This window comes from Petaurus breviceps, unplaced genomic scaffold, assembly GCF_028583685.1.
Source record: "Petaurus breviceps papuanus isolate PSGF00001 unplaced genomic scaffold, PetGlider_PUasm1.0 90822, whole genome shotgun sequence".
Lineage (NCBI taxonomy): Eukaryota > Metazoa > Chordata > Mammalia > Diprotodontia > Petauridae > Petaurus > Petaurus breviceps.
In genome coordinates this window covers 9,278,126-9,292,457 of record NW_027187351.1, presented here as the reverse complement: position 1 = coordinate 9,292,457, position 14,332 = coordinate 9,278,126, and the positions used below count along the sequence as shown (strand labels likewise).

The 14,332-nt window shown below is 40.1% G+C and overlaps 1 pseudogene; it reads right to left on the bottom strand.

Moving 5' to 3' along the window:
• Positions 1-10,642: 10,642 nt before the first annotated feature.
• Positions 10,643-12,415, bottom strand: LOC138148149 (splicing factor 1 pseudogene; annotated as a pseudogene).
• Positions 12,416-14,332: the final 1,917 nt, after the last annotated feature.

Sequence of the window (14,332 nt, the reverse complement as noted above, 5' to 3'; positions counted from 1 at the left end):
TTTGTGATTGAGCACTATGCTGGCATATTTACAGTCACCACTGCCATTGTGATAGGTTGGCATTTTTTGCAGCAAGCACCCCAGCATCCCCAGGGTGGCTGCCAACACAGGTTCTTGGATCTGCTTTTCTAAAGGAAAACACTCAAAATGGGTTAACAATTTTGCTTTAATCAATGAAACATCTATCATTTACCTAGTTCAGGGGAAAAAGCACTCCCAACTTCAGAGTATACAAACAAATTACAAGCAGAAGTTACAAGAAGACAGAGAAACAGATCAAGCAGACAGTCCTACAACTGTCTGACCATTACATCCATTCCTAGTCACAGTTACCAAAGAGGGAAGCACCAACATATGGGTTTACAAGGCCAGGGGGCTCGATAGCCACCCAGAGTCTCGTCTAGTCAAACCATACAACACCTCTCAAAATGAGCTCCAAAACAAAGCCTCACATCAGGGTTTATATAGCCTTCTCCTGGCTCAGAGAATGTAACAACCCTCTTGACCCACTGCCCAATCAAAAAGCATTCCAGAAAACTAAGCGTCCTGCCATAGTCTCCAGGTGCACTTCAGCCTATCAAAGGACCTAGGGGGCAGGGAACATCTTAAATTCCCATTCCCATAACAGCCCTACCAAAGGAAATTGTCTATGAGTGGGAATAAAAATGAGCCAAAGATAGTAGTACCTGAGACTGAGAATGTGATCTGCAATAATGCAAGGGTCTTATCTTTGCCTGTTTTGTTATTTCCAGTGCTACAACAGTGCATCCTACACATAGCACATGTTTACTAAGTGTTTGCTGAAAATGTTGCAATAGACTTAAATACAAATGAATGTCATCTTTAAACAATCCTTCTGGGAGGTTGTTTGCTTAATTTACTGAAATCCATTTGGAATGTTCTTAAATGGTTTTTGTAATTTCCTACAGAGCTAGTTTGTAAATGTTAGACTACACTAAAATGTGCATAGGTACCTAACATAAGAGTAACAGGGTTTTGTGCATACCCAAATCACCTAAGATAGAGATATACAAGTGGGACATGGCAGATACCTACTCCTGTGTACCCTACCATATGGTGGAAGCAGCCTCTTTCTATTTGCTTCATAACTATAACAGGCTGTGTTACTACCAGACATCAACACTAATTTTCTAGTGGCATTAAAGAGAGGTGACATGTCTCCTTCATTCAGTTTAAGTTCAACTAAGTTCAGAATGGGAAGTTCCACTTTTCTCTATCCCTACCTTTTTTTTTTTAACTTTGTGCCCACTAGAATCAGGCTTGGACTTTCGGTTGTTTCATAAATCCTTTTTCAGATCTAGATGTAGGCAATGGCATCCCTAGACCCAGGAACTCAAGTCATAGTAATATTGGAGCCAAGTTTCCAAACCAAATATTACTACAAGGCTCATAGTGAACTCTTAAAAAGCCAGAATCCTGTGATATAAAGTCAAGAGGGGCTATGGAGCAGAATTTGGTGGCATTGGATATATAGGGATTGGATTTAGAAGTTAACCCAGTCCTTTTCCCTTCCCCAGAGAGTGAGCTGATATAAAAAGGAATTATGCCCCCAAGGGAAGATAAGGAACATTAGTATATTGTTCTTGATATACTTTTGAAATAAATATTCCTTTATAAAAGCTAAACCAAATGTTAAATGGTTAAATAGAACTGGGGTATTGGGGACCTCTAAAATTATGGGAATGCAATGGGTTGGGTACTAATTCAGTGGCAGAAACTAGACACTCCCCAAACTCCTCAAGGGTCCTAAAGAACTCTGGGGGTGAAATGTGACACAACTGGCCTTTAAGACAATAAGACCAGAGTAGACACTGATATACTAGTATATAGTGTTTTCTTTTTTCTTTTTGCAGGAGGGAAGGCAGGGCAATTAGGGTTAAGTGACTTGCCTAAGGTCACACAGCTAGTACCTGTTACGTGTCTGAGGCCAGATTTGAACTCAGGTCGTCCTGAATCCAAGACCGGTCTCTATTCACTGCACTACCTAGCCACCCCAATATATAGTGTTTTATGTATATTTTCCCAATTTCATTCCTGTAGCAACACAATGAAGTACATAATATAAGTATTATCAGCCTTAATTTATAGTTGATAGCAATTCACATTAAGTGGTTTGCCTAAGAACACAGATCTAGTAAGTGGCTGAACTGAGAGACTCATTTTGACTCCACACTTAATACTCCGACTACTGTACCATGTCAAATCTTACAGATATGTTATTGAGTGAAATGAGTCAGTCATAAGTGTTGAGTGGTAGTTTAAAGGCACATTTTGTTTAGTTAGGGAAGTTGTATGGGAATTGATTAAGAAAACAAAGGGAGGGCATGTTTTGGAACAGCAAGCATGTGGGGGATGGGGAGGGGGTGAGAGAGGGACAAAAGCTGTTGGAGAAATGTAGAATAGCCTGTGAAAGGGTGAGAAACAGGAAAAGGAAGCAGCCTTGTAGGATAACAAAGATAGTATTTAATGCTTTGGCTCTGAATTGCTATGAGATTAGGACTTGGCAGGTTGTTACTTTTGCTTAACAAATATATAATGGATTACCTCCAGCCTCAGCATATGGTAAAATACTCAAATCTACCATTAGCTTTACAACTGGTTTTGTCTAGTGAAGATGTGTAGTGAAACTACAGGAAACTTTAAATTCACATGATGACTGGTTAAGATTACAACAATGATGTTCAGCTTGACAAGTTAAGAGGGCAACAGTGGGGTGATAACCCCATTAAAAATAACCTTTCTTGCCTTAGCCTCTCATCTACTACTTGTAATTATTGTTCAGTCATATCTGACTTTTGTGACCCCATAGACCACACTGTTCATGGGGTTTTCTTGCCAAAGGTACTTGGGTGAATTGACATTTCCTTCTACAGTGGCTTAAGGCAAACAGAGGTTAAGTGACTTGTCCAGGGCCACACAACTAGAAAGTATCTGAACTTGTATTTGAATGCAGATCTTCCTGACCCCAGGTCCAGCACCCTCTCCACTGAGCTACTTAGCTGCCTTCTCATCTACTACTAGCTAACTTCATTTACTATTGCTACTACCAGTAGTAGCTAACTGACATTTATATAACTCTTACTACGTGCCAGGCACATGATAAGCACATTAAAAAAATATTATTTCATTTTATTCCCACAATAATACTGGGAAATAGGTACTATTATTCCCATCTGACAGATGAGGAAACAGACTGAGAGGAGTTAAGTCATGCAGCTAGTCTTTCTCTCACTCCCAGTCCATTCACGGCACTGCTTCCCTGCCTCCTACTCCTATTCCTCTTCTTCTTCCTCTTCCTCCTCTTCTTACAACTGCTAGTAGTCAGTATTTAGCCAGTGCTTTAAGGATTGCAGAGCGCTTTGTATATGTTTTCTCATCTGATCATTACAACAACCCTGGGTGTTAAATGCTGTTATTATCAACCCTGTTTTACAGATAAAAAAATAACTGAGTCTGATAGAGGTTAAGTGATTTGTCCAGGATCATAGAGCTAAGAAGAATTCAAACTCAGGTCTTCCTGACTTCAGCTCCAGTATTTTATACACTTGCCCTCTTAATTCCAGTGCTTCTCTCTAGAAATTACTTCCTACTTATCCTATTTATAGCTTGCATTGCATATATTTGTTTGCATGTTGTCTTCCTCATTGGGTTATGAATTCCTTTAGGGCAGGGACTGTCTTTTTCCTCTTTTTTATATCCCCAATGCTTAGCACAGTGCCTGGCACATAGTAGGTGCTTAATAAAAGTTCATTGATTGGTTGATAATTCAGATCAAAATGATACTATTTTTATACTAATTAATTCATAAATGACATTGAAATTCTAGTTTTTAGACAAAAATGGTGGTGGCCATGAAAGATGACTTGAAATTATGTTTGCAACACGAAATTTTTCCACCAAATCATTAAATATGAGAAAAATTCCAATTTTATCTGTGGGGGTTTTAAAGTAATTGTTCTTTTATGGAAATTACAAACTGTATATGACAATTACTGCTAAGGTTTTTATTTTCATTATTTTTTTAAGTGAATGGGACAGTAGAGTAACAACAGAAGGGAGAAAAAAAAACAACAAAAACAAGAACCATATTTTAAAACTTTGACCTCAAAGAAAAGAACTGATTCTAGCGAGAAAAACGTGACAACCAAGTCTTGAATAAAGTTTTCCTACTCAAGTTACACATCGTTTGGCTTAAATTAAAAGACCTATAGTCATGGTATAGATTACTATGGTACAAGATTTCTTTTCCTGAAGAAAAAAACAACCTAATATCTATGCAACTAAAATCAGACTGAGTATATTTAGGGATTCTCAAATAAAGGAAATGATAAAAAAATGAATATTCTGAAACACAGTTTAATAAAATTAAAACTGCATGGAAATTATTTCAAAGTAAATAAACGATTTTGGAGAAATTAAAAGGCAGAAAATTACCAAGAAATAGTTAATTTTCTCAAAACCTTTAAAGTCATGCAATGTAGCATATCACTAAAGTTTCACTTCTTTGATTCACATTTGGTATTCTTCCTGGATAACTGAGGAGTACTCAGTAATAAGAATGGAGAAATATTCCATTAAATTATCTTTACAATGGAAAAGTGATATGAGGGCAATGGAAAACAACTATGGTGACTGTGTCCTGTTCAGCATTGAAGAGGGATGCACCACAGGTGAAATGTCATTAGAAAACATCAATAACATGAGCAATATTACTTAATATAAATTTTCAAAAAATAAAAAAAAAACATTTTCTGATGAAATTTTAGATTAGGGAAAAAGGAAAATATGTTCTAAAATGTTTAAAACAGCTCTCTTTGTGGTGGCAAAGGATTGGAAATTTCAGGGATGCCCATCAATGGTGGAATAACTGAATAAGTTGTTGTATATGATTGTGACAAAATAATGCCATGCTATAAGAAATGATGAGTTCAGCGATCTTAGAAAAACATGAAAAGACATGCATGAAATAATGAAGAGTGAAATAAGCAGATCCAAGAGAACATTGTATACAGTAATAGCAATTTTGTTTTAAGAGCCACTTATGGGGTGGCTAGGTGACACAGTGAATAGAGCACCGGCCCTGGAGTCAGGAGGACCTGAGTTCAAATCCGGCCCCTGACACCTAACACAAAAATTAGCTGTGTGACCTTGGGCAAGTCACTTAACCCCAATTGCCTTCCACAAAGCAAAAAAAAAAAAAAACACTTTTAAGTGACTTAGTCATTTTGACTATTATAAATACCCAAATTAGCTACAAAAGACATATATATCTGCATTCAAAGAAAGAACTTATAAATAGAAATAGAACTTATAAATCAAAATATGTATAGAATGATTTTACATGCAAACAGATCTACTATACCTCATAATCTCCCATATTACAAGTGCCCATGAGAAATTTTCAACTTAATGTCCTGCAGACATCTCAATCCCAACATGTCCAAAATAAACATTCAACATTGTCCCTTCTCAACCCCTTGATCAAACCTACTCCATTTCCTGACTTTTCTGTTTTTGTCAACTTACAGACACTAAGGTTCCCAACTTTTGGGTAATACTTTCCTCTTCATTCTCTGTTATCTATAAAGTCTTGCTTATTTTACTTCCCCATCTCTCATATCCATAACAACCTCATTCTTTAGGCTACTATCCTAGTTCAGGCCTGCATTACTTCTTTCTTAGATTGGTTCAATTGCCTTTGCATTAGAACACAGGGATGTTTCTATCCCTCTCCAATCAATCCTCTATACACAGCCGTCAGACTGATATTTCTAAAACACAATCCTGACAATGTCACTTTTACTCAGGAAGCTCTAGTGACTCACTATTACCTCTAAGACAAAACATAAACTCCTCTGATTGTTGTTGAATTTTTCTAAACAAACAAATGCTCTTGCCTTTTCCTTTATCCATTTTCCAATTTTGGCATCAACAATTTTTTAAATTGACCAGATAAGAGTTTATTTAATTGCATGTCACTTTTTTTTTAATATATCTACTCTTGCTTTTGGCTTTGTATCAATGTGGATCTTCGTCCTTAAGTCAATAATCTAACTGTACAGAGTTTGCTGAAGCAGGAATGGCTAACATGACAATTGTGAACTATTTATTGTCTATAAAATATAATTTCATATTTTTCTAATATAATATATAATTTCATATATAACAATATGGCTCCACCACATTAAGCACCTACAAGATGTCTTATTTAATGTCTTGATGTATATGCATGAGTATCAAATTTAATAAGATGAATCAATGTTATATAAAGGAAGAAAGACCATTGAAACATGAATACTGCAATTATGAAAAAAAATAATAATTAATTTCAACAAATATTTATTGAGTTTTCTGCAAAGCAACGTGTTAGGCATTGAGAATACAAGGACAGTAATAAATTGCTCCTGTCCACAAGCTGTAGAAGAAAAGTACTTAACCATATAGTTGATTGACTTTTTTCCCCTCTTCTTTATACCTTAACTTGTGACTAACAGGTAACTATTAACTGTGTTAATAATTTTTAACTCTTGTCATTTGTGTTATTACACTATTATCTATTCCACATAAGGATGTGCTATTAACACACTGAACCTATAAGTTTCAGCAAGATAGAAAATGTCATACAGTACATTTTTCTGCCCCATATAGAACTTAATATGGTAATGCACACCAACATAGTAATTCAAAAGAACTGAATTGAAGAAAACACTGAGAGTATGAGACATGGCCTTATTCCCTAGGAATCACTAACCAGGTACCATTACATATGATCTAAAATAGGGAAAGTATGTATGATTAGCATTGGGTAGAAGCTAAAATCTCACCGATCTCTCCAGGTACATACTTGTAATCCTCCTTAAGGAGGCTAAGCCTAGCAGATATCCTGAGGTCAAGAGCTCTGAGCTGAGGCAGAGCAAAGTGGTAGAGAGAAGATAGCGCCTCATTTGAATTCTACCCCAAACCCCTCTTTAAATAATGTCATAAAATAATTCTTGGAGCAACAGAACCCACAAAAGGACAGGATGAAATAATTTTCCAATCAAAGACAACTTAGAAGGTTGGCAAAAAAGGTCTGTCACGGAGGGGTGAGAGTGGAACCCAGTGTACCACAGGCTAGACCAGTCCAGAAAATCAGAAGTAGACCTTAGGAGTTACTGAATCCACAGCAACAGTGACTACATCTTGAACTCTCAGCCCATAGATGGTAAGGAGGTCGAAAACTGATCAGAAATAAATGCAGGGCTATCTTTTCTAGCACTGGGGTCAAGATTCTGTTACTTTGCCCACACTCATATCCAGGTCACAGTCTTGGGAGGCAGTCCAAGGGCAAGGAGGAGCATTAGCCCACCAGAACTTGTGGGCTTCAGTTCTTTGTCACAGTTCCAGGGTACAAAAGAGTGCTTGTGGTTGCTCACATACCAGAGCACAGGCCAAGAGTGTTACTAAACACCTCTCCTTAGATCATACCACCTTGGAAGAATTGAAAACTTATAAGTCCCTAGAAGTATCTCTGAAAACAGTTGCATATAACCCCTGAAGCTTGGGACAGTTTACCCTCCACCTTGGAAGTAAAGCCCCACTTTAACAAAGAGTTAAAAGTAGGGGCGGCTAGGTGGAGCAGTGAGTAAAGCGCTGGCCCTGGAGTCAGGAGGACCCGAGTTCAGTTCCGGCCTGAGACACTTAACACCCACACAAAGATACTAGCAGTGTAACCTTGGGCAAGTTACTTAACCCCAAATTGCCCTCCAAAAGGCAAAAAAAAAAAAACAAACCCAAAGAGTTAAAAGTAAGGAAATAGACCAGAAAAATGAAAAAACAACAGAAAAAAAAATTTCTGACCATAGAAAGTTACTATAATAACAAGGAAGATCAAAACACACACTCAGAAGAAGATAAAAAAGTGAAAGCTCCTCCATCCAAAGCCTCCAAGAAAAATATGAATTGCTCTCAGACCATGGAAGGGCTCAAAAAGGATTTTGAAAATCAAGTTAGAGACATAGAGTAAAATTGGGAAATAAATGAGAGTGATACAGGAAAATGAAAAAAGAGTCAATAGCTTGGTAAAGGAGACACAAAAAGTACTGAAGAAAATAACACCTTAAAAATCAGACTAGGCCAAATGATAAAAGAGATACAAAAAACCAATAGGAGAGGAATCCATTGAAAAACAGAATTGACCAAATGGAAAAGGAAAGCAAAAATTCACTGAAGAAAAAAGGATAATGACCAAGTGGAAAAGGAGATGAAAAAGCTCACTGAAGAAAATAATTCCTTGAAAACTACAATTGAGCAAATAAGAAATCAAAAAACAATAAAACAACTCCAAAAATTAAAATAGAAAACAATGTGAAATATCTCATTGGAAATATAACTGACCTGGAAAATAGATACAGGAGAACTAATTTAAGAATTATTGACTATTTGAAAGCCATGATCATAAAAAGAGCCTAGACATATTTTTTTCAATAATTTTTCAAGGAAAACTGCCCTGATATTCTAAAACCAGAGGTAAAATATAAATTAAAAGAATCTACCAATCACCTCCTGAATGAGATCCCCAAAGGAAAACTACTAGGAATATTATAGGCAAATTCCAGAGCTCCCAGATCAAGGAAAAAATATTGCAAGCAACTAGAAAGAAACAATTTAAATACTGTGGAACCACAGTCAGGATAACACAATATTTGGAAGTTTCTACATTAAAGAATTGAAAGCCTTGGGGTATGATATTTTGGAGGGCAAAGGAGCTAGGATTACAACCATCACCTTCCCAGCAAAACTGAGTATAATACTTCAGGGGGAGAAATGGATATTCAACAAAATAGAGAACTTTCAAGCTTTCTTGATGAGACCAGAGCTAAATAGAAAATTTTGCTTTCAAATACAAAATTCAACAGAAACATTAAAAAGGTAAACAGGAAAGAGAAATAATAAGGGACTTAATGAGGTTAAATTGTTTTTATATTCTTACATGGAAAGATGATAACTTATTACTCATAAGAACTTTCTCATTATTAGGGCAGTTAGAAGGTGTATAGACAGAGGACACAGGTGTTAGTTGAATATGAAGGGATGAGTTTAGAATGCTCTACACTAATTGGGCACAAATAGCCTGTGTGAACATTTGGGGTTGATTCTCTAAATTTGTGCATCCTGTGTTTCCTTTGAGCTGTTTCAATTCTGCTTTGCTCATAGAGCACAGCGCCTTCTTTGATTTGAGCATGCCATGCTGAGTAGTACTGTTCCAGTGTCTCCCATTTCTCTCAGTCAATTACAAAGGCCCTCAGAGAGACCTTTAAAGTGTCCTTGCATTGCTTCTTCAGACCTCCTTGTGAGTGATTGCCTTTGTGAATTTTCCTTAAAATAGTATTTTAGGTAAAGTATGATTGATATTTCAAGCTGTAGCTCTCTGTAGTAGAGTTTGAATACTGTGCATTACAGCTCGAGAAAGGACCTCAGTATCTATTACTTTATCTTGCCAGGTGATCTTCAGAATCTTCCTAAGACAATTCAAAAGGAAGCAATTCAGTTTCCTGGCATGGTTCTGGTATTTTGTCCAGGTTTCACAGTAATACAGCAATAAAGTCAGTAGAACAACTCTGCAGACCTTCAGTTTGGTAGGCATCCTAATAACTCTTCCCTCCCACAGTGTCCTTCAGAGCTTCACAAACACTAAGCTAGCTCCTGCAATCCATGCAGCAGTCTCATGATCTACCTGTACATCCCTGGAAAGTATACTGCCAAGGTAAGTGAACTTATCCACCACATTCAAAATTTCTCCATTTTTTGTAACTTATGGTTCCATACAGCATGGATGGTACAGTGCTGGTTGATGGACAACCTTTTTTCTTTATGTTACTTGTTAAGCCAAAATTAGAACAAGAGGCAGAGAATCAATCCATACTTTGATGCATCTCAGTCTCAGAGGCTGCATTGAGTGCATAATCAAAACACGATTTACCATCAGTGTAGTAGCTGACTTTGATTACTTTTTTGTACTCAGTGAAGGTGTCTGAAAACATCGTCTTAGAAATTTCAACTGGAATAGTATCAGCACCATGAACTTTGACACACAAGGAGAGCCTAAAGACATTCAAAACTCTTCAATAGTTGGAAGTTCAGTTAGTGAGGAATAGACTTTCACCTGAGGTACAGTCAGTGGCTTCATTATTGACTGATGATGATTTGTCAAGAACACTATAGCAGTGTTTAGCCCATCTCTTCAGGATCATGTGCTTATCATTAATCAATTTGACTCTTTCAGCTCTGAGTAGTTGAGAGGCACCCTAAGTCTTTGACTCAGAAACAGCCTTGCTAGCATCATAAAAGCACTTTGGATTATTACTATGAGTGTAAAACCGAATTTTATCTGCTTTTTTTTTTTTATCTTTACTGAGCCAAGAATCCTGCAATCCTCTAAACTTTGCTTGTACATCACTTTTGATGAAGTTAAATGCTGTCTTTTTTAGAGACAGATGAACTACCCTGCTGGTAAACCCCATGAATTTTTCATTTTTCATTCAGTAACTTCTTTAAAAAAAAAAAATATATATATATATATATATATATATATATATATATATATATTTTTTTTTTTTTTTTTTCTTAAAAAAAATCAAGTCTAGTTCTGTGGTGGAGGCAGTGGGGGAGCTGGAGGCATCCCATAGGGTGGCATGCCCACCACCCCCATGCCCATCATGGTGACAAAGTTTGAAGGGTCCATGGGAGGCAGAGGAGGAGGGGGTGGGCATACATCATGCTGGTAGAGCCAGGTGGCAGAGGCAGCAGTGGGGGGGGGCAGGCAGCAGAGGCAGCAGGACCCCTGGGGAAAGGGGCACCATAGTGGGGTTGCCTTGCATCTGAGGGACTCCTGGAGAAGTTGCAGCAGCCTCCTGCTGCTGTTACCATGGTGGGATAGACCCTGTGCCAGCGCTCATGGTGGTAGTTGTCGTATTTTGCTGCCATGGCAAGGGGGTACTGGAAGCCATACTGCTGGTGGGTGGTGGGGCGGAGGCAGAGGCTGCTGCCACCATTGGGTAAGAGGGTCAGAGGGAGGGGGTGGGGGCTGCCCACTGGGAGGCGGCAGTGGTGGCATCATGCCCATAGGCAGAGGCGGCATCATACTTACCCATTAGAGGAGGGCCATGGTGCCCAGGTGAGTGGGGCCCCTGGTTCATTGGTGGTGGCGGTGGCTGCATCCAGGGGGGCGAGGGCCCATTAGGGTTGTGCTGCATAGGATGACCACCATGCCCACCCATCAGGCTGGGCAGTTATGGACGATTCTCTGAGGGTCCTGAGTTCATCCACAGTGGGCAGCTCTGGGTAGTGGACATGAGAGACAGCAAAGGCGGGCTGTTGGTAAGGGCAGCAGGTTGAGGCGTGCTGGCCAGGGGTGTGTCAGCAGAGCCAGCAGAAGCTGGGACAGGAGCTTCACCCAACTCTGCGATGAGGGACAGGTATTCCTTATCCATGCGGGCTTTGTCCTGGGCTGACTGTGGGTCACCAGGCCTTTGGAATTTGCAATCTGAAGCAATGTGGCCAGCCCCTCCCCATTTGGTACAGACAGTAGTATTTGTGATGCTTCGGGTCTCTGAGCTCTGCCACAGTCTTAAAATCCTGTTGTCATCCTCCCGGAGGGTCCCATTCAGGCGGGCTAACTCCTGAAGCTGCATCTTCCGTAAGTCGTTCTGGTCCTTTGGGGTTTCAATGCCCTGTTTCAGAATGTTCTGGATCTGCTCTACTGCCTTTTAGAAATTATCCATGGTGTTGGCAGCAACCAGGGCATGGAGGGGCTTGTCTTCCCCGGGTAGCATCTACCCATCCTTGCATCCAACCTTGTCTTCCTTCACTGAGTGTCCCCCCCCCCCCATTATAATCTTGGCATTGCACTCCTCAATATTCTTCAAGGTGTTGCCCCTGGGCCCAATGAGAAGTCCCACAAAGCTGATTTCTGGATACTCATCCTGTGGTATCATCACCTTGTCGCTTACCCGCGTAGCTGGAGGTTTGTAATCTGCAGGTGGTTTGAAGTCAGGGTTGAGTGCCACCATCTCAGTGATGGGTTGTGTCTTTCTTCCTCCAGCTTCTTCCATGTTCGAAACTCCCTCGTGTTGAGTTGCTTCCCCTCGCTATTGTAAATGGGCTGGGGGAAGGGGACCTGTCCTCAGGGTTAGGGGGGATGCCCAGGTCTCCTGTGCTCAGTTTGCGAGTCAGGTCTTCAATCTGTAGTTGCACTATATAGGCTCTTTCTTGCTCCCTCATGAGTGGGGGGCTGGGGATGACAGTCGGCATGCTGCGAATCACCGTCTTCTGCTCCACTGTGTTCTGGTTCCATCTGCTCCTCCCTCTGCTTCTTGTTTGGGAAATCTAGCGCAGTGTTGGCTCCAGTCACCATGGCGCCCCCAGGGTCCAGCGCTGGCCCCGCTGGGCTGGTGAGGATGGCTCCAGGTGCTGACTCCTGGCCTTCGCAAACCTTCCCGGGGCCTCAGCAGACCTCAGCGCAGGCTGCGAGCCTCCTCCAAGCAGAGAGCCTCCTCCAAGTGGACCAGTCCACACTGCACAGCACAGCGAGTAGGAGCTCCTTCCTCTCAGGCTGCCTGCGCAGTGGCTATGTTGGTGGGCAGGCCCACTTAGTAAATTCTGAATTTCACCATCATTTTCATCAAACCAGTCCTGATGTTTATGAGTGTTCTAGCCCCAAACACCCTGAGATCTCTAAAAGCTCCCCATTCCTTTTCTGCTCCACTGTCACCAACCATCTGTTTGCTCAACTTTCTCTCTAAATAAGAAACAAATTGTTCACTCACAGAGAGGTGTTAATCTGTTGTAATGTTAAGAATTTAAAGATCTTCCCTGCCCCTTAATAGGCCTAGGGAAATTGAAGATCTTCCCTGCCCTTTACTGGGCCTCACTTTGGAGGCCAACAAGAGAAGCTTGCTTAGGGGAGGCTTATTTTTCAGGAAGGTACAACTTTTGTTACTTTGTAATTAGGCAGTAGGTCAAGAAGGTTGTGATGTCTTATGACCCTGGAGAAGGTTATATGTATAAACTAACATGAGGTTTTGTTTTGGGGCTCACTTATGGGAAGAGTTGGGTGATTTGGCTTGATGAGAACTGGGCAGTGTAATGAGAATGCAAATTTGGAAGATCTTCCCTGCCCCTAGGCTAAAATGCACCTGAAGCCTGGGGAGGGAGGCTTGTTTTTCAGTAGATATTTCTTGATTGGCCAGTGAGTCAATAAGGTTGTTACATTCTCTGAGCCAGGAGAAGGCTATATAAGCCCTGATGTGTAGCTTTGTTTTGGGACTCACTTTGAGAAGTGTTCTGTGATTTGATCTGAATTCTGGGAAGCCGTTGTTGAGAGTCCCCCGGCTTTGAAAAACCCAGATGTGGAAACCCAGATGTTAACTGGGTATGGATGTAATGGTTGGACAGTTTGGAAAGCTGTCTACTTGATCTGTTAATGTCTTGATAATTCTGTCTGTATATTTTGAAGTTTGGGGTGCTGACCTTTTTCCCCTGAACAAGGTAAACGATATATGTCTGACTGATTAAAGTAAGCTTGTTAACCCATTTTGAGTTGCTTTCCTTTAACAAAGCAGATCCAAGAACCTGTATGGGCAGCAAACCCTGAGGACGCGCTTGGGGTGCTTGCTGCTACAGGCAGCCATTGAGCCCCCCAATTTGAAAACCCTCATGTTGGTGCTTCTGTCTCTCATAACTAACTATGTAAGTATGTGATGATCAGACAATTAGAAGTCCTGTCTGTTGAATTGTGTTATTTTTTCTCTCTCTCTGTTTTTTTTTTTTTTTGTCTTTTTGTATTTTCTCTGACTTTCAGGGTGCTGACTTTCCCCTCTGAGCTAGGTAAATGATACATTTTTGATTAAAGTAAGATTGTTAACCCCTTTTGCCTTGCTTTCCTTTAGAAAAGCAGATCAAAGAACCTGTGCTAGCAGCCATCCTGGGTATGCTAGGGTGCTTGCTGCTACAACTGTTGACATTAATTCTTCTGGTAGTTAACTAGCCTGGGGCTATTGCTTTTGTTGATTGTCAATGTTTAGCTTAGAAAGAATAAGTCTATGATTGACTTACAACTCTGCCACACATCACCATTGTCATTCTTACATTCTGCCTGTCTCTTCTTCTTACAATGACATAGTCATAAGCAAATCCCAGTATTTGCTATGAGGGTGCATCCACCAAGTATTATTGCATTTGGGTAAATGGAAGACAATGTTGGTGATGAGATGTACAAATCTTCAGTAGTAAGTGACCACTGCTATTGTCCTGACTCCAGTTCTCCTGAGGA